At 27.1% G+C, this 23,486-nt stretch overlaps 1 long non-coding RNA gene across 1 annotated transcript; it reads left to right on the top strand.

Annotated features, from left to right (window-relative positions):
- The first annotated feature begins 1,211 nt into the window (after positions 1–1,211).
- On the top strand, positions 1,212–4,691 carry LOC124836997 (uncharacterized). Its single transcript, XR_007028699.2, has 4 exons — positions 1,212–1,465; positions 1,821–2,520; positions 3,488–3,630; positions 3,991–4,691. It is a non-coding gene; the product is annotated as an uncharacterized LOC124836997 (long non-coding RNA).
- The last annotated feature ends 18,795 nt before the right edge of the window (positions 4,692–23,486 follow it).

Raw genomic sequence — 23,486 nt, 5'->3', positions numbered from 1 at the left:
ATGAAAAGGATAAAATAGAAAATCTTGTAAACATTTTATTAAGATAAAACAATTTTTTTACGTCAAAAATAACTTTAAACTGTTCTTAAAATAAATGACAACTTCCAATAGTTGACGGTGAACAGAACAATTCAATGGAACTGTTGCTCATTTTGGTTGGTGGGATTACGTTCTGTCAAACCTACTAGTGAATTGTTACTTTTACTATATATATATTACTTTTGAGCGAATTTTAAGATAAGGTGACTAGTTTAATAAATACAACAATTATATTTAATTAGCAAATATACCTTTTTAAACAAAATCACTTTATGTGAAAATGTTTTTAAATAAAATTGATTCCTTATGTATTTTCTTTTGTTTTACAATTAGGGGTGCTTATTTGGTGCATGCTTATTACAGTATGCAAGCTTTTTAAATTATCTTCTAATCAAAACTTATTATATATGACAAGTTGATTAAACTTTTCAAATTTTCATCTAATATCAACTTGTTATATGTAATAAGTTTATTAAATTTTTTTAATTATAAATAAATAGTATAAAAACTTGTACAGTCATGCGTCCTGTTGATTGGGTGGGTGTTTTCAGGCAGTGTCTTCTTACACCTTCATATTTTTCTTTATTTTGTTTTTTCGAACTATGTAATTCAAAAATTATATATATTTTTATTTTCGAATGAAATTATTTTTTGTTTATAAAGTGGTTTTCCAATTACACAATTCCTTCGAATTAAGAAAGTTATTTTTTTTAAATGACTTACATACAAAATTCAAAAACATTTGGAAATTATTTTTAGCTTTCTATTCAATTCAAAATTTACTTATCTTTAATTTCTAAATTCTAGAATTCAAAAATAAGTTTTTATTTTTAGATTATAGAATGTGAAAAAGGTAAAATTAAGAAAAGAAGAAGGAAATTCATCAGAATGCAAGATAAAAGTTATGAAAGTGAAGGACGAAAATGCCCCTGTCTTTAGCGGAAACTAACGTCTACCCAAATAAAAAATGTTGTTGGGGTAAAACTTATAGGTTGTTGTCCGTTTTTAACTAAGCCGAGAAAGGCCGATTAGCATCGAGCTTCTCCTACACCACCACAGCCTTCTTTCTGCACTCCCCATTTTTTTTTTCAAAAATACCCTTAGATTAAAATGTTATTACTTTTACCCTTATCTTTTTATACTTTTACTTAAAACCCTAATTCCTTACCCTTTGATTGCGGCACACACACCCCACCCCCACAGACTTCTCTCTTCCTCGTTTCTTCTCTTCCCCATTTCCGTTTCTCTCTCCCCCTCCCCCCAACTTCTCTATTCTTCATTCCTTCTCTTCCCCATTTCCGTTTTCTTCCTTCTCTTCCTCCATTGGTTCCATTTTCTTTCCTTCTATTGTTCGTGCTGTGGAGGACTGTGTAGGAGTTTGGTGCTTGGTTGGTACTTCGTTCGCGGTTGATTTTCTACTATCCAGGTTAATTTCTCTCTTTTTTTGATTTATATGTTTATTTGCATGATAGATAGTTTGATTTGTATGTATATTTAAGTAGGTTTTGTACATATATTTAAGTAAGTTTCTGTGAACATGTTCTGTTATACATGTGTAATCTGTGTGGACCTCTTCGAAGGCCGAACGGATTTTCTATATCCGTTTTGGCCTTCGCAGTTGTTTTTTTTTTTAATTTTTATTTTTTTAATTTATATTTTTTAGATTTATTTATTTGAACTTTATTTAAATTTTAGTATTATTAATTTAATTATAATTAATTGAAATTGTTTTGAATTGTTTTATTTTTAATTAATTATGTAATTGTTTTATTTATTTATAGTTAATGTGTAAGGACACACTTTTTTTTAAAAGAGAAGTGGTTGGGGAGAGGCTTCACGTCCGGCAACAGCAGTTGGATGGTGAGTCATTCCACCTTGAACTGCTCCAGTCACCAGGAATCATCATGTTCATCATTTTCATATGGGCATGGCACTGAGGAGGGAAGGGAATGTGACCTTTTTAGACTTCTTGAAGACTTCCTTTATAGACCTTGAATCAACTTTCACAAGACTTGCAGCACCTTGGCCTCTTTGCAATTCCAGAAGCTCTCAACTTCACCTCTCTCACGGATTTTTTTGCAGCAAGGATTTCACTCCCCACAGTTTCAGAACCCAATCCCCTTTTGAATCAATGGGCTCTTCCCTTTAAGAGAAAGGAAATTTGTGCACTCCACTGGATGGTGCTAGCTGGACGGTTCTCAGTCATTCCCTTCCCTCTTCAGTGCCATGCCCACTATGAAGATGATGATGATTCCTGGTGGCTGGAGCACTTCAAGGTGGAATGACTCACCATCCACCAGCTGCTGTTGCTGGACATGAAGCCCCTCCCCCACCACTTCTCTTTTAAAAAAAACGTGCGGTCCTTACAGGTGACATAATCATGAACAGGAGAAAATACAGATGGTTATTCTGAGAGAAATTTGGGGCAACAGCGGGCTAAATCCTCTATCAGCTTTACCTTACCTCTCTGTACTGTCTCTGGTAACTCTTTTTTTTTTCTTTTCCTCACATCTTTATTTTGTCTATGGTTGTAGTGTAGCATTAGATTGTGTTCGATACTTGTTTCATCTTTCACACCGTTTTGTAAATTGACGAGGGACCCTTCCCTGGTGAAAATACTGAGGTTACTGAGATATAAATGGTGTAGTGGTCGATTTTGCGAATTTAAGTTGCGTGCAATGCATTTGATGTAATTTTAGTTGCATCCTTACCGTTGCTTCTGCTCTGAATTTGAAGCATCTTGTACCAGAATATAACAGTGCTTCTGTTTTGCTGACTTTGATATTTATTTCTGAAAGGAGAGATTCAATAAACTGCAAGGCATGAACTCCAGTGTGGTTTAGATTATGAGATGATTTTTGTTGTTCATTTTGTATGATCTAGACTAATATCTTCCGTGCCAATGTTTCTTCTTTATGTGTACTTCTCAAGATACATAGTTTACACCAAATACCATTTGCGATTGACTGAATGCATTTCGTAATATTTACATGTTAGAACTTGCATATAGTTTGTTCTGAAATTCATCCTGTAAGTGAGAACTTAACATTTTATTCATGCTTAATGATCTTATCCTGCTCTGAAATTAAAGGAACTTGTCCTAGTGTTTAAATTGTGTCCTCCACTAAAATCATGTATTTAATATCCTAAGTTACCAATAGCTTTCTCTAGATTTTAACTGCATGTAGAGCCACAACCTTGTTGTTATTGGAAAATAACGGTCCTTATAGGATCACGAAGGTGCTTATGTAACACTCTTCCATAAAGCGGCACTGGTTAGAATTCTCCATATTATAAATCAAAATTTTGAGTGCATCTTTTGATTGTTTCACTGTTTTCTTCACTACCTATCATCTTTGGTGACAAACTCTTTACTCTTGATCACAACATGTGCTGATTCCTGTCAAAAAGATTCTAGGGTGTCTTAATCAAGTTCAATATATTGTAGGGCTTTGCCATGATCTTTTAATTCCAGTTACCAACTTTCATAATGAAGACAAGGGCTATATGGTTTTACCTGGAGATGTTTTTTGATTTGCCTATTCGGAAGGAAATCGTGTCGTTAGGTGGAAGCTTGCAAAATGACAACAGGTAGTGACTGCTTAATGTTTTGGAATCGAAAGGTTGTTTCTCATTTTCATTGCATATCTACATTCCAGAGGAAATGCTATATTTATTTCTTAATCAAGATGGTGATATTTTTTCTATATTGGATTTTATTAAATTTGGGATGTGAGGCAAGCATTTTTATTAATATTTGAATATATATATATATATATATATATATATATATATATATATATATATATATATATATATATATATATATATATATATGGGCCTTGTGGAGCATTCTGCATACTTGCTAGCCCATCTTTATCCTTCACATTTCTTCTGCTCTTTTTGTTTTTTCAGTAGTTGAAAATAATAAAATTTTATGAATGGTAACAGTTCAGGGGTGGTGCCACCATGCATGGCCCACGGTCTCGAAGTCATCCTTTCAAAGTCAATAAGAAGGTTCGGCGTCTAGGGTTAAAGATTCTCGTGCAATAGAAGGAAGAGAGCTTCTTCCTGCACCTCATCCATCTCAGCCTACACCTCCAAATTTTATGAATTTTCCATCTGTGCCTTTGTCAAAAAGAATCTTTGATTGCATTTTCTTTTTAATTGACTCATTCCAACAAAACCCTACACCACCCACCCCCTCCTCTCTCAAATTGCGTAACCAAACCTTACGCCACCCTTGTCTCCTCTCTTCTCGCAATCTCATATCGCGTCTTGCCTCCTCCCCTCCTCCCTCATTTGCCTTCTCAATTTGCCGTTCATCCTCACAATTCTCTTCTCGTCATTGTCCTTTGGCGACTGTCGTGGTGGTGGTGAGAGCCTTTCCTTGGAGAGCTTCTCCTTGCACCTCATATTGACTTCTGGAAGATTTCGTTTTTAAAAATTAAGTTTATTTTTAATTATACTACTTGTATGACTATTTTTTTTTCAATGTACGTTTCATTGAAAATTAACTATCACTATACCTAAAAATTTGGTTGTGGTGTTGTATTTGCTGCAATGAAAACCCTCCAACAAAATCAGAATCTTACCTTAATCTGTTATACATTTTTATTTATTTATTTTATATCTTTTTATTTGTTGCTTTCTACTCAGTTAAATCTTTTTCTTAGTAGATTTGCAGATTTTGTTTCCAGGTCATTTATCTACAAACAACCATTATTTCTTGTGCATTTAGGCTTCTAGATTTGAACATTTTCCTCATGTTTTCTTTTTGCAGATCTAGAGGGTTAAATGGATATTATCAATATGTTGCCTTGAATTCAACCGTATTGATTTTATAAATAAACAATTTGGTTCAAATTAAAAGGATTTTGGATGATAACATCATATTTTAAAAAGATACACTTAATTAATTCTTATTCTAATTGATATTTTATATCAGCTAGAGCTTCAACGGTGTAATAAAGCACATTCTATCTCTATTCACATTTTTATCTTAATTATAATTAATGTTAATATCCTCCCTTTTTCTACTCATCAATTTATCAACGTATATCTATAATATAGGATATTATAAAAATATGCACTATATTTGTAAAACCATGCCCCTCCTTCACTGAGGTTTGTTTCTTTTCTGTATCAACTTTCCCGCATAGTATGAAAATAAAATAATATAATAATTGTTTTTTTTGTCAACTCTCCTATGCATAGTAATAAAATTAAACAATATTATAATTCTTTCTTTCTCTACTAACCTTTCTTAGTATGGAAATAAAATGATATAATAATTATTTACTTTCTCTACCAATCGTTTGGTGCACGTATAGTATTCCTATAATAATAATATAATATAAGTAGCTTAAGGAAATAAGGTTGCGGGAACAACTTTCTATTTTTCTGTTTGTACCCTTAATTAAACCAAACACATTTCCTCTGCCTTTTTTATTTTTTTATTTCATCTTTGTTTCTCGTCCTTTAAAAAAAATCGAATTGTTCTAGGTTGAGATTGAAGGGTTAAGAAACATTCAACTATACATATTTCAAAATAGTATCTTTAGGTGAGTGGCTTATTCTATTAAGCATTAGAGTTTTAGTTTCCACAAACTATTTTTAAACAAAGAAAGTTAGTTTAATTATAATAATTGTCTACTTTTTAAGTTGATAAATGGAACTTTGATGGCATGATTATTGAATTGTTTTGTTGAGTCTTGTCTTTGTTATAAAATTGTTATCAGAGATAACATCCATCAATTGTTTCTCGATATTCCTGACTTTCCTGAAGATATTATTATGGAGTGTTTCTCCCTACACTTCACCAATCTTATCCTGCATTTCTCAATTGACAGTTATACCTTTCATTTAATAAAATACGAAAAAAATGTAATGATGGTTTAATGAGTTTTTAATCATCAACAACTCTTAATTTTGTACTTTTGTACTATAATCCTTACATGCATCCCATCCCATTTCTCCACTTTTAACCATATATTATAAGCTTGTCCATGCATCATCTCATTTCTCCATTCTCCATTGTTTCATTGAGTTTTATTTGTTGATCTCATTTCTCCACTGTTTCATTTCTTCCTTCTTATAAGATGTTTTTATTTAAATAATATGTTAAATTGCTGTTTTTTAATTTTAGTTTTATGTTGTTTTAGTTTTATGCTTTTATTTAGGTGTTTTAGTTTTACGCTGTTTTTTATTTCTTTATATATATTATTACAATAAATATGTTTAAAATAATCAGTTAAATGTTAATAATAACTAGTTAATAAATAATACTTAAATAACTACAAATTATAACAACAACATTAAAAATTAAAAAATAAATTAAGAAACAAAATAATAAATCAAAAATTAAAAATTTATGCATAATAAATATTATTTAAATAAATAAACAATTTCAAAACTATTAAAAATTAACAAACAAATATAAATTTTAAATCAATTACATTATAAATAATATTTAAATAAATATCAAATATAATAAAAATTAAAAATTAAAAAATGTTAACAAATCAGTAAAAAAAGTTCTAAAAAATCACAAAAACACAACAAATTAAATTTAAATTAATAAACGAATAAAAACTAAAAAAAAATATACAACAAATAATTAAATAATAATTCATATTCAAAAATAAAATATCAATAAATAATTATAGATTAAAAAATTAACAAAAAAATTTAAATTTCAAAATTAAGAAAAATTAATTACATTAAAAATAAAATTTAAATAAATATCAAATATAAAATAAAATACAAATTACAAAATATTACCTACAAAATATTTAATATTTAAATAAACTAATAAAAAAATATAAAAACAAATCAAATTCAAAAGTAACTAAATATAATAAAGCAAATAAAATAAAAAGAAGGAAATGCAATGCTTCACCGTACAAATCAAATTCAAAAAGTAACTAAATATAGTAAAGCAAATAAAACAAAAAGAAAGAAAAGCAATGCTTCACCGTAGGTCAAGCGGCGATAATAGTAAAACCGCGCGGTAACTGCATTTCCAACTGCGGCGTGATATTAACCGTTCCAAATGCGGTTAGACCGCATTTCAAACTTTGGCGAGCTCTTAGTCGTGCTTCCAAGTGCAGAGAGTTCTAACCAATGCGATTAAGGCATCATCTTCGTCCTATCCAGCCCAGACATGCATCTCACCACATACAATCCCAACACATACAAAAAAGCTCATACAAATACTATATACAAACAATCCATACAAACGAATATAATCACATACAATTTTTCTATCATATAAAGCTTAAGGAAAGAACAACCAACCTGGATGCTCAAGCTAAGAAGAACCACTACAATAGATTATTTGTGGTTCTGACAAGGACACAGCTGGAATAATAGAAAAATAGGGAGGTGCAGGATGAAACTGGTGAGGTGCAGGGAAAATCACTCATTCTTATGACAGGGAGCTAGTTTGTAGCTCAGATTCCTTGGCCCTAGGCCTACATCTCAGTGGGGGTGATGTGAATGTTGTTGTTAATGATCATAAGCAGGGAGAGCAGCAAGAGGATCCTGATCCGGCCTGGAGATAGTGACAATGAGAGCAGTAGGAGGAGCTTGCATGGAGACCATGGTTATGATGACTTTCTTAGTTTATATTTAGTTTGTTTTAGGTTAGATGGAGTTTCTTTATTTGGATTATTAGATGTAAAAAAAACATTGTGATCTTGGTTTATATGGCTTTGCATAATCTTGAATTATTTGCTTGCAAATTTCAATGATAAAACATGTGGATGTGGTTGCAATTTGATTCATTCCTTATCTTGTGTTTGAATATGACCCAATGATTAGAATGTGTTAGATTTGGAGAGCAATTAAAGAAAGTTGTTTATGAAGTTGACTTGGTTAGGAATGACAAAGACAATTGTTTGTTTTTATGTAACGAAGTTACTTGGCCTATCCAATAGCTAATCTTGCATAACAGGAAATCATTTGTGAACCTTTTTGAGCATTGATGTTTTGTTCTTTTACCCTAAACTTATGAAAAATTATCTTATCTAACACCCAAGAAGACAACAAGTGTAATGTTGTCAACATGGCTTTGGTTGAAATTAAGTTGGGGGAAAAGATGATTGAGAGTAAGGAATAAATTGTTTGAGAATGTTTAAATGTGAAAAAAAGAAAGAAAGGCAAAGGCAAAATAATGAAAAGGCTGCATTAAATGAAAAATTTAAGGTTGAGTTATGAAAGAAATATAGTGGATTGTTTTTTTCTTGTATATGAGAATTAAGGATGCTCATAAGTGATGTATGCATATACTTGGTTTTCTCTTCTCAAGTTTGAATCCATGGAAAACAATAATTCTTTTAGCCAAGCCTAGTTTCAATCCAAGAAAGACCTTTTGATCTAATTCATTGTGTATGAATGAGATTATGTGCAAAAATTGATTAAGTAGTTCTATGACATGCTTTTTGTGAGTATGTATAATGTATTTGATAAACACATGTTAGAGAAAATATTGACTTTTGAGAGACTTGATAATTCTTTTATGTAGTTGTCATATTTCATGTTGGGGTTAAGGATGTGAGTTGATAAATGCACTATGTAATATCTTTTTTACTTTTAAAAATGTAAGTGAACTTTCTATGTTATGTGAAGAGTAGTTATGTTAAGAGATCATATGTTTCTTTGTTTATATTGTGTAGGTTAGTGTATGTGTGTTATGCTTGTTAGATATGTTTTTCAGAGGACATGAATGGAGGAGTTGACAAGTGTGATAAATACTTATTATTCATGTTTATTTTTAACCTTATATTTCTATTTGTTCATGTATTATGTGTTTTTCTCATGGAAAGATGTGAACCTTTCAGTTTCTGTCAAGTTATATAATATATATATATATATATATATATATATATATATATATATATATATATATATTATTGTGTAGGAGAATAAACATTCAAAGAAGATTGAAAGATTGTCTGCCTGAACCTTTTCACCCAACGGTTAAGCCTAATATTTGCCCAGCGAGTATGTTGTCTCGCATAGCAAGATAGAACAACTGAAAGAAAAATAGAAGTTATTTCTCATCTAGCACAAAAATAATTTCTGAAAGTGATTAATATGTCATGAATGAAAAAAAAAAGAGTTTATGTGTGGAAAAGCTTTAAAACTGAGATTTTGGTAAAAAAACAATTCATGGCAATTTAGACTACAAAAGCATAATATATTAATGTTATAGAAGTTGTTAAGGAGCTCTTGTAGATGCAGAAATTCCTACAAGAGTTGAGATTATCATAAGAAAAAAAAATTATATTGTGATAGTCAACCCACAGTTCATATCAACAAGAACTCAATATTTCATTCACAAACAAACTGTATTGGAATTCGATATCATTAGATATGAAATGAACTATTATCATTTACCTATAGGAAAACTTGTTATTTACAATAACAAAGTTAGTTTGGTCGATTATGACTTTAATTAATTAGTGAGGGGAAAATTTCTTGGGTGGGTCACCCATTTACTTGTCCCACACTGATTTAATTATGAAAAATAAAAAATAGGTATTTTTCTTTATGGACTCCCAATCCATTATGTAATGTTAAAATACATAACATTTGCATTAGTTTTTTTTAAAGAGGAAAAATATAGTGGGAGATAAAGAGGGAGAGCCTCTGGTGAGAAAAGAAAAAGAAGCCACCAAAGTGAGTGAAGAAGGAAAGAGAAACCAATGTAACTTGTGCAAATGCAAGTTTGTGCGGAGAAGCTACGTTGGAGAAAATGTTTTATTTCTCATATGATATATTGGGGTTCTCTTTGTTAAGTATCTATTGGAGTGTACTTGTGTTGTTATCTATCTTGTTGGTGATGAAAATATTGTTTATAGATCTTTGGAAGCTAAAAAAAACTATATACCAATTAATTATTATTAGTAGAATATTTTACCTCATTAGGTCCTATGGGTTTTTCCTCTATATTGAGGTTTTCCCACATAAAAAAAAAAAAAATAGTTCCGTTGGTTTCTTTTTTTTTCTATTTTATGCATTTAATTATTTTGTATATTATTTATATATGAAAATTTTGATCCTAATTTTATTTCTGCTTGTTTATTTAGTATTTTGGTTATCTTTCCAACCTTTCATAGTTCTAGGTAACTAAAGATTTGGAAATTGTAGTTACCAAGAAATTGATGTTTTACTTCAATATAGCTAAGATTGCAACCACGACGTGTGGAAATGGCCAGTGAAAAAAGCTGGTATCAATGTTGGTAAAAAAAAGTCATGGAAAACAACATTGAATAATACAAGATACTGAATTAACTAACTAATTTCCTTTCACATATATAAAAATGTTAAAAAATTCTTAAATATAATATAATTATATAGAGATTTATCAGTATTAATACGATTATCTAAAAGAAAATAGCTATAATAATAAATATATCTAAAATAATTAAAGATAATCATTAGACAACCAAGAAGAAAATTTTCTTGCATCACCCTCTTCTACCAAAGATGTTTCAACACATACCCCTTATATGTTCATATCGATAAGGTGATCAGTGCAAAGGAAAAAAAAACACCAACAAAACAACAGAGAAGAAATGATAAGTTAATGTGCAAAAGGAGTTTTCATAAAACAAACACAAAAATATTATCATATATCACTCATTCATAAAAATAATCATATCACATACCTCATTCTACTCTAGTTAAGCTAGAATGCTTATTAGAGTAAAATGATAACCTCAAACGTTTGAACTCCCACATCAATGCATACACTAATGAAATACCACCATAGAATCTCACCTAGAGATCCATGAGATTACACCAACACATATACCATACTAATCATCATCACAATTTCATACATGAATAAACACCATAATATTATTAGACATCCATAAAGTACATTGCAAATTTTATCTCAAACAGGCATGGAATAAGAAATTTCAAACATGCACACTGGTGTGCAGAAGAGGCACCTAGTGCTAGGCTTTTGCCAAAAAGTCGCGCTCAGTGGCACCCTACTCCCGCTCGATATCCAAGAACAAAAATGTTTCTGATTTGTAGTGAAAGAGGGAACTCAACAGTGTTGTGCTACAAAACTAATGCTCAACGATTTGGAGCTAAAATGCTCACAGACATGAACAATAAACTAACACTCAATGCCAGTATGCCATTGCTTGGTGTTTTATCAAACATCAACAAATTAATTTCTATGATTTGGAAAAAAAAATGAACCTATTCAAATGATCAAATTGATAATACATTCTTAGTACTTTGGTCAAACATAGTTTTTATTGTTAGTACACATACCAACTGACTCAAATGATCACATCTTAACTTCCTCAATTAGTGCTAATTCAATCAAGACAAACAACATAACAAACATCCAACATAAACCAAATTCAACGGATCAAACATCATCATACCACTCAATTATACAAAATAACATTTCAAGATATATTTAACTTAAAAACAATTGCAATTAGCTTTTCTTACCTGACAAACGAACTTCCTCAAAAGAAACTTAAATCCCTTTTAAGCTCACAGGATGTCCTTTCTACATCTATGAACAACACAAACACGATCAAGACATTATATGAGAACTATTGATCAACAGAGACTCATATAAATGACTAAAAACACGCACATAAGTGAAAGGAAGGTTCACATGCAACAGATAATAGAAAAAGACCAAGAAAAAGAATTGAAACGTAATTACGTGAACGTAGAAATTGATCAATCTAAATTAAAGAAATCGGTCCAATGATCATTTTTTCAGTATCAGTTCTTCAATTAGACAAGTAGAGGAGAAGAACTCTTAGAGAAGTCTAAGAACTCTTGAAAAATGGTTTTTAGATAAAGGATGTGTTTTAAAATAATGAAACTCATTCATAACAAAATTATATATATTAAACTTTTTTAATATTAAAATAATCGAATCCTACTATTTTTAAACCATTATTACTTTTAAAATATGATTTTTTAGGTTTTTACCTATAAAATATAAGAAAATTGGTAACTAAGTGATACATTGTAAAAAAAAAATAATAGTAAACAACCGTGTGTTTTTTTGTCAATATATTTTTATAAATAGAAAAAAAAAATATTGCTCATAAATTAAAATTAAATTGTATCTACATTAAAAAAGTTTTAAAAGAAATTCTAGATTAATTTTAACTTAAAAAAATAATTTTATTTTGATTTGATTTTAATTTGATTTTAATAAATACTTTGTAGAAGACTTTATTGAGACCCTTAATTTCTATCTTTACGTGGTTTAACTTCTTCCATACATGTTCATTTCCTTGTCAACTTCAAAAGTATTGGAATCCTTATGTGTGACCATAAATAGACTAATTAAATGTGTCCCACTTTTTTTGTAGTTGCAATAAACATGTTCCATAATAATTATTTTTGTGTCTATCTTTCATAACATGATGTTTTAATGTTGCCATTATTTTCTTTATACACGAGTGGATGTTGTTCACGAGGACTAATATCTTTTTCTTCTTAATCAGTTTTTTTTTCATGTAATGTAATGAGAAGCTTATGAACTCATATGGTTACCCTTGTCTAACTACTTGTCAGTTAACATATTGAGTTTTCAGTTATTTCTAATCAAAAGAAATTAACGTCCAAATAGAAATATTAATTTATATTAAAATTAGATCTTTAAAATGTAAGTGAAATATTATTAATAATATTTGTAAATATTATAATGAAAAATTAAAAAATTAGTTTTTAAAATTTCCTTTATCATTTATTGTTTACACTTTCGTACATACATGCATACAAAAAATTACCTCAAAATTCATACATATTTTGTTATTTCATTTTAATGTTTGTGAGACATTTTCATAACAATATAACATTTAATGATGTTAGTGTATTATCTAGCTTCAAAGAAGCCCATGAAGAAGGGGTGGCCCAGTACCAATATAACATTTAACGATGTTAGTGTATTTTAGTATTGGGCCACCCATTCTTCATTGTTTAAAAAATAATTATATTTATATATATAAATTATTCATACAGTAAAATAAATATGATTCATTGAAAGCCCACTCTGGCCCACAAAACTTTTGAAGAGCGTAGCTTCAATGGGCGGAACCTGCTCTATTGTAAGGAGAGGACGACAATTATGGTATTGATGTAATGCGTGGTAGAGGGTGTTTTAGTCTTTCAATTTTTTACGATGATGGAGGAAGAAATTGATGGGGGTGCATAAAGCAATTTTCAAAAATGTTTTTAAAAGATAAGATTTCTAGTGATGGAATGATTGTACCTTGCAATAGATCGCTTTGCCATTTTAATGGGATTGGGTTAAGATTTTTGACTTTTGCTCTCCCAACTAAAAGAGTGTTTCATCCTACACCTCCAAGATCTCATCCTGCACCTCTAAAAATTACACTTTTAACCTTCTGACATATCATTATTATCCTACACCTTTAACTTTATAGAAAATTTTATTTTTAATTTTAATAAATATATTTTTATTTTCTTCTTTTTCTTATTAAAAAGACTCTATATAACCTTAATAATAACTAAATTTAAAATTCAAATATTATTTAATATAATTTTATATTTTAATAATTATTAAAATATGATTTATGTTATAATAATAATTATATTAAAAATAAAAAATAAAATAATTGAAAATAAAAATAATAACAAAAAAGTAAATTATATTAAATAAAATATTTAATATATTCAAATATATTAAATTATATTAAAATATTAAATTAAATTAAATAATTATTAAAATTTAAATAATAAACAAAATTTTAAAACAATTATTTATCAAATAACAAATAAAATTATATTAAATAAAATATTTAAATATACTAAATTATATTAAAATATTAAATTAAATTAAATAATTATTAAAATTTATATATAAAATAAAATTTTAAAAATCATTCTTTATCGGATATGGATATCCGATTTATAACTTATCGGATATCGATATTCGATTAACAAATTTTTCAAAATTTTTTCTTTTTTAAAATTTAAATATATTAAATATAATTTTAAGTATTATTTTTATTTTATTTTTATTCTTATTTTAGTTATTATTTTTCAATTTTCTTAATAAAACTATTTTAAAAATATAAATTATATTTGATTAATTATTAAAATATATAAATATAATAAACACATATTATAATTTTTATTTAAGTTTAATATTTATTAAATTTTAAATAAAAAGTAAAGTATTAACATATTTTATAGATTTTAATATATAAATAAGCTTTTTAAAATTTTCATTTTTATTTAAAATTTAATAATTATTTAATTTATTTTAATATTTTATTATAATTTAATATATTTGAATATATTAAATCAAATTTATTTTTATTATTATTTATTATTATTATTATTATTATTATTTTATTTTTATGTTTTTAATATAACTATTATTATAATATAAATTATATTTTAATAATTTTTAAAATACAAAATTATTTAAAATAATATTTAAATTTTAAAAAAAATTAAATTAAATTATTATTAAGGTAATGAAGATTGTTTTTAGTAAAAAAGAAAAGAAATGGAAAAATATTTATTAAAGTTAGAAATAAAGTTTTGAAAAAGTTGGAGGTGCAGAATGATGATGAGATGTCAGAAGGTTAAAAGTGGAATTTTTGGAGGTGCGGGATGAGATCTTGGAGGTGTAGGATGAAACACTCCAACTAAAATGGTGGAGTATGGGCTTGTGAGTAGGCCTACCATGTTATTCCAAATAAAGCATCATTATACCTCAAAACTTAGGGTTGCCCTATGTATCTATAATTGATACCCAAACATACACCTTTTTAACATGAAAAATGATATTTTGACACATGTAATTTTTTTATATTCATTTGATATTTTTATTTTTTCTTTTTTATTCTTTTTATAAAACTACAAAAATTTACTTTTTTATGATCATTTTATTTTTATTAGGTGTGTTAAATGAATATAAATATATGTCATTCTACCATTATTCTTTCATCATTGTTCATTCATGTGACTCTATTTTGCTTGAAATGAATAATTTACATCTAATTATCAATGTATGTCCTAATAACAATTAAATTATTTTCAAAATAATAATAAGCTTCTATTAATTGTGTAAGCATTTCTCTTAGTCACATGGGAGACAAGAAAAGCCTTATGAAAAAATTATTAGAATCTATCTAATCCAAAGATGATACACCATACTTTTGTATTATTATTTTTATCAAAATGCAGTTTTCATGAAAAGAACATAACGTATTGTGAAAAGAACCCTAATTTTTTAAAATGAAATTTAATCATACAAAAAAGTTGAAGAGAGAAACTTGCGGTGATGAAAGACGCTTGTTATATAAATAATTTCTAAACAATCTTCTAATTATTTATATATAATGAATACTCGAAAAATAAAATGTTTTATGTTAGGTTTTAGAAAAAAAATGCCAAATTAAGTATGAGAAGCAATGGAACCAAATTAAGTAAATGGGTTTTTTTAATGTTTTTGTTGATTGCATGTTGATAATTCATAGTTGACTAAACACATGTTGCCAATCAAATGTTGACCATCCAGAAAAGCTGTCTGCCCAGAAAGAAACTAGTGTGTAACTGGGGACACAAATAACATGTGAGATCATATGTTAACATCCTTGTCACTTCATTTGGTCAAAACCCATGTCACTAAAACAATTTGCAACTTAATTTAATTTAATTAATTATGTTTTCCGACCGTTGTTGGTTCCTTGTTTTGAACAATTCTAACTTCAATTTGAATGCAACCAAATCAGTCAACCTCAATACCAGAGAAGGGTTTCATGCCTTCAAGTATATTCCTTCTCTTACATAATAGTTTATTCATGAAATTCTTATGAGAGCTCTGATCATCAGTCATTATATTATATATGTAGAGTCACGAAGAAATTTAAGAAATTAGTCGAAAGAATAATGGATATCATGCATGAGGCCATTTTCAACATGAATTATTGCATTTTAGTATTCATTCATAGCTGGAAAAGGAAGTTGAATTCTGTGTTTCTCAATTTGGAAGTAGGTCACATAATTTTTAGTCTTTTGTGGACTAATAAATAATTGAAAGAAATTATATTCAAAATTGAGAACCACCAACCCCACTTGTCTTAATATATATTTATGTACATGTGTATGGAAAAGTTTTTTAATTTTTAATTTTGGTGACTCATCTAGGTATATTTGATTTAATTCTTTTTAGTGTGTTGAATGAAGTGTAATGAGAGATAGAGAGATTTCAATGGTCAAGTGGATCAGAGAAATTTAAGCAGTATGATGTTTATTTACTTATAACTTGAGTACTCTACTAAAATAATTAATCTATTTTTTTATAAATTTTTTTAGAATATAAGGGTGAATTTAAGTTTTATATTAAATAAAAATAAAGAAATTGTATATTATATAAGATAAAGACTATAAATTCATTAACATTTTATATTAAAAGTAATATCAATATTTTATGTATGAATTGAACTCATATTCTTATGTATATTCTTATGTATATTCCTAACAATAATTTTTTATAAGGTCCAACAATTTTTCTGTGGATGAATCACAATCATAATATAGTTGAATTTCACACTTACCTTTCAAGAGATATATAGTATTTGTGGAAAGACTTTCCTGCTCAAGACTTTGAATATTTTTTTGAAATCAATCAAGTGAAGAAATAATTATCCAAATTGAATCTTCCTAGAATGGTTGTGACTCGTTAGTGCATTCTTGTTAATATTATTTGGATATAATTATTTTAATTTTGTGGATGCATTTGGATTTTCAAATATTAAAAATAAATGAAAGCATTTCTCTTTAATATAATGAAATTAAATTCTTTTTATGTATTATATGCTATTTTAATTTTTGAGTTGCAACATGTCAAACTATGATAAATGTAAAATGTTGTAAAAAAAAGTATAATTGCATAAGTTTTATCATATAAATAAATTTATGCTTCTAAATAAAAAAAATACTGTTATATAATTATAATTTTTTTTAAGATGACTAAATTGTTATCAAACGTTTTAGTACTTATAATTATTTCTTAAAATTTATATAAGTTATTTTATCTGAACCACTCATTTTATTTTCATGAGTTGATGACGTTAAATTTAATTTATGTTTTTTTTTCTAGTGTTAAATGCTTACACTGTATAATTTTCACACAGCGTTATGCAATTTATTACTTCTATTTTTAGTGTTAATTGTTTTCTAATTTAAATTGTATGAAAAAATAAAAATTAATTCATTGAATACTTAAAACAATATAATAATTCATTATGTTTATAAGATTGAAATGAATACTGATAGGTAAAATAAAATAAAGGATAATACAATGGTTATTAAAATATAAGGAATAAAAGTTAAGGAAAACTAAATAAGCTACAAAATATAAATTGGAAGTTGTTAATATCAAACTATTTTGTATCGGTAAGTGAGTTAAATACGCCACTCATTAGCTAATTGTCTTACTATTGAAACATCAAAATCTTTCACCGAAATATTGTTCCAGTCAGTGTAAATGTATTGGTAAATAAATACAAAAATAAGTTCATAATTTCATATATTTTTCATCAAACTTAATTTTAGTGTATATTCTTTTAATTAAATAAATTTGTGCTTAAACATTTGAAAGTAATATTTTGTATAATTGAATTTAATATTTAACAATAATGTTTTACCCAAAACAAATTTCAAAGAGAAGCTAAATTAAACTTGTTTCCAAATGTTTCGGGAACTAATTCATTTATTTGAATAATAGAGAAGTTTGTAAAATTATAGGGAGCTCAAGACACATTTTTTCTCAAATAAATTTATACCTTCAATAATATTGTATAAAGACACCTTTTAACAATTGAATACCTGACTCATTTGAATTTTTCACATGCCAAAATATAAATAATTTACATACTATATAAGTAATTTATTAATAAATAATAGTTATATTTTAAATAACAGTACTATATATATATGCATGTAAAATAAATAGTTATATTTTAAATAAAAGTACTATATGCATGTAAAATAAAATCGATCGATACCATGTCATTTAGTCTGTGAATTCCATGGTGATCTATTCGTGAAACAGTTTTAATCTAATAAATAAACTGATAACTTGTTATTAAAAATGGATGTTTTAACAAAGTATGACTTAATTATTAATGTATTTAAAAAAATTAAGTAACGACATATCAACTACTACGACAACCGACGTATTCTTATTATTTTAAAAAATAAAGATACTAACATGTTAAGAGATTGCAATTTTAAAAGTACTTTTAAGAAAATAAAAATTATATTTTACTAACATTTGCAATTTTGAAAAACAGAGAGAATGTCAATAAATTTATTTGGAAAATTATGCAGATTAAAGTCTATCTTTTGAAACATTAAATTAAAAAAGATGCAAGATACTATGATGAGCAACTTGGCTTCTTTCTTTTCATTTCAACTTCAATCAATGGTCGTTCACACATGTCTCCCAGCCTATCCTTTTCTATATCTTTTTCCAAATATATTGAATTAGGGTTTGAAATTTCAGTCCAAGTAGTGTTATAGAGGAATAAACCCTAGAAAACCTTAATTTACAATTCATTGACTATTTCGTTTGAATTTTTAGTTTATTAAGGATTTACAAAGATCCCATCTTGATCAAATCATCAAATTAAAATTAATGATAAAATAAAAATTTAATGAATATTTTACTAACAAGTGCTCCATGTTGTCTGTTAAAGAAGCTTTATAATTGTGCAGAAACACTTCACCACGCAAGTGACAGGAAATTTGCAGGAAACATCGTCTTTATTAATATGGATAATGATTTTAATTCCACAAAAAATTTCAAACAGAAACTACATATATATAAACCAAAACTAGGGACCGTGAGAGAGTAGATGGAACATAATTGTGTAAACTATATGAAGAGGGTTTTCGTTGTGTACACTACGTACTTTCCTAGTAACATTCAAAAGTTTATATGTAAGTGTGTGTTTGACACTTTTTTTTTTCATATGATATTTGTTGGATACATTTTAATTGTAATTTTTATTTTCTTTCTATTCCTAAATTAAATAACAATTCTAAAAACAAAAACACTTTGAAATCAAGAATTAGTCACACTTTTACCACATTAAAATAAAGAATGCGTTACATTTTTACAATATCAAGTCAGAAACAAACCTTTTAAAGTATCCATAGCAGACAGTTTAAGCTCCACTCTGCAAGCTTTAGATTTTTCATATTGTTTATTTTGGCTCCCCAACACCACGTTGTGTGTAAACTCAATTATTTTTACACACACGCACACACATATCCAGGCACACGCACACACGCGCACACACACAATGATGTTTCTTCATTGCAGTACTTGCTCTTGAACAATGGTTACCACTTTTTTTTATAGTAAACACAACTAGTATTAATCTATATGGATATGTTAAGCCTTAACCTTTCCAAAATTACGAGAACATGAAGATGTAAATCCAATCACATATACAAACATGAACAAGTGATTCGCAAAAACAAAAAATATTTAGTTTCAGATAACTTCTAATGTTTTAGACATTTATTTTATTTTATTTTATTATATATATATATATATATATATATATATATATATATATATATATATATATATATATCTTATTTGTTGTTTTCTATTCATTTAAATCTTTTTTCTAATCTTATATTTGTTGCTTTCTACTCATTTAATCTTCTCTTTTTCTAATATAGTGCATATTTTGTTTCTCATTCATTTATCTACAAATAAACAATATTTGTTGTGCAATTTATTAGGCTTTTATATTTGAACATTTTCCTCATGTTTTCTGGAGGGTTTAATGGATATTATCATATGCTACTTGGATTCAACAATACTGATTTTATATTTATAAATAACAATTTGGTTCAGATTAAAAAGATTTTGAATGATAACATCATATTTTAAAAAAGTCACGATTACATTAGTTCTTATTCTAACTGATATTTTATATCAGAGCTACAACGATCTAAAAAAAATAACACATTTTATCCCGATTTTATATTAATTATAATTTCGTCTTAATTATAATTAATGTTAATATATATATATATATATATATATATATATATATATATATATATATATATTCACGTGAATTTATCAACGCCCAAATAACATAGAATATTTAAAATAATTTCTATATATAATCTATATTACAGTAGTGGACAGCTTAACAAAAAAATCCCATAGGTTATATTAAAGTGCTAACAAAATCCGTCATTGTAAGGATATGATTCTTGTCTTACCAATCATATCTTTTGTAATTATCTTAAATTGTTCCTTCTATCCCTTGTTAGAGACATTCAATCTCAGCTTATTTGTTAATTCTTTGACAATAAAATAGCAGTAAGTAGTATGATTTAACATTTCTTGCATTATCCGAAATATTTGTATTAAAAAAAAAACCATTAAATTTATCGATTAAATTACACTGATAGAAAGTACCAAGTTGCAAACCTGTATGTGCCGTGTTTGGGAAGATATAATAACTGGGATTGAGTTGTTTGGCATTAACTTAAACTGAAAGAATAAGTATTAAAAAAGCAATATTTGTTATGATATGATATATCATGTGTGACTGGTGTGGTGAATATTAAGCAGGCAAGATGTAATTTAAAGGTTAAAATACTTCATTTTGCTTGTCGAATCAAATCTTGGGAAAGTAAACAAGAATATTACGACCTCTGATCGATGATTAATGCTTGTATTTTTTTTTTTTTTATGTAGTTGGTTGCACTTTGGTTATGCTCCATGCCTAAAGTACTCTTATTCAGACATGGTTCCCTTCTAAAGTAAGATCCCTAGTTTTATTTTTATCTTTCTTCAGTATTAGTGGGAGAAGCGGCTCAACATCATAATTAACAAAACCAAGCTTATTTTCTTACATGAAAAACCATGTCATAGGTTTAGAAAAGGTTAATATTGTTGTTTTTACTTTACCCTCAATATCTCCAAAGCTAATGATCATATATATAGGGTATATCTAGAGCCGACAGAAACACTTCCTGGCTTTTACTAAAGTAAAAACAATGATTGAAGTCTTTTAGAAATAATGATATTTGAAAAGAATAAGAACATGAAATGTAGGACCCATTGATTTTCACATCTCTAAAATATAGCCTCATGTGATTTGTGCTTTCCATATATCACAACTTATTTTAATACGTAGGTCAAAAAGAAAGTGGCATGCATAGGAGATGAGATCTATCATCAACTCATTGGCACAAAACCCTTAAAAAGAAAAGTTCATCACAGCACAGGAAATCTATTGTTGAACATATTCTCCATTCTTAGACCCATTTTTCTGATTAAAAAAGTCTGCATATGGAGAAATCAACTATGTTCGTCGTCCTCCCCAACCTTCAAAAGCCGATTCATCTATGGCTTCCCGAATCCAATAATATTATCAGATGTGTTGTTTAAATCCAAGTGGGGTTTCAAGGCCAACTCCACCAAACTATACATACATATATATAAATGCTTTTAACATTAAACAGTCATTTTCAAATATTAAGGTAAGCCATCTTCATTTCATTGTATCCTTGTAACTATTGATTGGTTGTGTTGCATTTTATTAATGGAGGGTGACATCATTCGGCAAAACAAAAAAAAACAAAAAAACTTTTTTGCCACAATTAATTCGCATGAGGCACAGTGAAGATAGCTCTAGATCTTATTCCCTTAATGGGTGGGGTTCTTATTCTTAAAAAGATCATAACATAACATAATAATACGTGTCTTTTGTTTCCCATATAAAATCCCTTTAATAATTCCAAATTCTTATCATTGGATGACATTCAATTAATTATTATTTTCTTTTACTTAGTGAAGGAGTCAATTTTGTATTTGATCTAGGAACATTCACTATAGTAAAACTAGCTTTTCATTAGAGAACATCTTTATATAATAAGAGCCTCATATCTCAAACTTTAATTCAAAGGAATTGAATATTTACCACCTAAACTAATTGCTGATTAATATTGAATTGATTTTAGACCGTACGTAACTTAATTTAAACTATTTGTAATATTCCTAATTGTATTTGGTTTCAAGCGATAACGAACTCAATTATACTCATAAAAATCTTGGATTTTAATCTTCCAAAACGATAACGTAGATTCTCTGAAAGAACTTTTGCTCGTCAAATGGGCTTAGTTTAGCTTTGTTAGGTTTCGATGCAATATTAAATTCAGTCTAACATGATCCAATTAAAGTGATTTTAGATTAGATTCAATATTTTTGTTTAGTTAAAAGATGGTACATAAATCTTCTTTTATTATCCCTTCTACACTTTTTATATTCAAAACTGTTTTTCATATCACAGACTTTATAAAAGAAAATAAATGAGAACAACAACGACTTTAATTTAATACAACATAGATAAAAGTATATAGACATGCTAAAAACTAATACGTAATCGTAAAAAATTTACATGACGTAATTTTAAGAATAAAGTCCTGAAAAAAAAAACTAACTAAATATTAAACTTATAACATTAAATGTTAAAGTAATTGTATAAAGTGTGAGTGAGTAGTTAATCTCATAAATAAATAAATATATAAATACACACAAGTTCGGTCTTGAATAGCTAAACCTAGTTTTCAAAATTGGATAATAATATGCTTTTATTGGTTTTCAACTCTTTTATTTAGGCTGAAAAACTCTATTATCTTACAGATATTTCTAATATTTAGAATTAAATGAAAAAATAAATATAATCAATATCTTGAAAACTTGAAAAGAACAATATTTACTATACAAAGCAAGTAGATGATTAGTAATTTTCGAATTACATTGAAATGATTTATAAACATTCTAGTCCCCCAAATTTGTTATTTTTGGAGACCCTACAAATTTGTATGTGAAAAAAGAGAGGAAAGAATAAAGAATGAAAAATAAGATTATTTATATGGAAAGAAATAGAGTGAAGAGTGGACGAAAATGAGTAAAACTTTAAAATAAGTATGATTGACATGACATAATAAAATTGAAATTAATTATATTACAAAAATACCATTAGTTGTATGTTAAGAAGAATAAGCATAAATAAATTTTAAAATGATAACATAGGAAGTAATTAATTTATGTAATGAAATAATATGTATATCAATATATATATATATATATATATATATATATATATATATATATAAAATAATAATAATAATTGAGTTTAGTGACTTGAACTAGGGCTTACATTTAAATATTGTGATTGAAAAAATACAAAAGAAAAATATTAATAAACTTTTAGTGATTAACCAAAACTATACTACATAGTATTTATGGATTTGTTATAGTTTTGATCAAGATACTTAGAAATAATAGTTGTTATTTGTTATGGATGGAAAAATAAATAAAAATTACCAGGGCATAATCAATTATGAGTTACATAATTTTTCTT

This window comes from Vigna umbellata, chromosome 11, assembly GCF_029865625.1.
Source record: "Vigna umbellata cultivar VRB3 chromosome 11, Vumbellata_1.0, whole genome shotgun sequence".
Lineage (NCBI taxonomy): Eukaryota > Viridiplantae > Streptophyta > Magnoliopsida > Fabales > Fabaceae > Vigna > Vigna umbellata.
The sequence above is the reverse complement of the archived record's forward strand: the minus strand, read 5'-3'. Positions and strand labels throughout refer to the sequence as shown.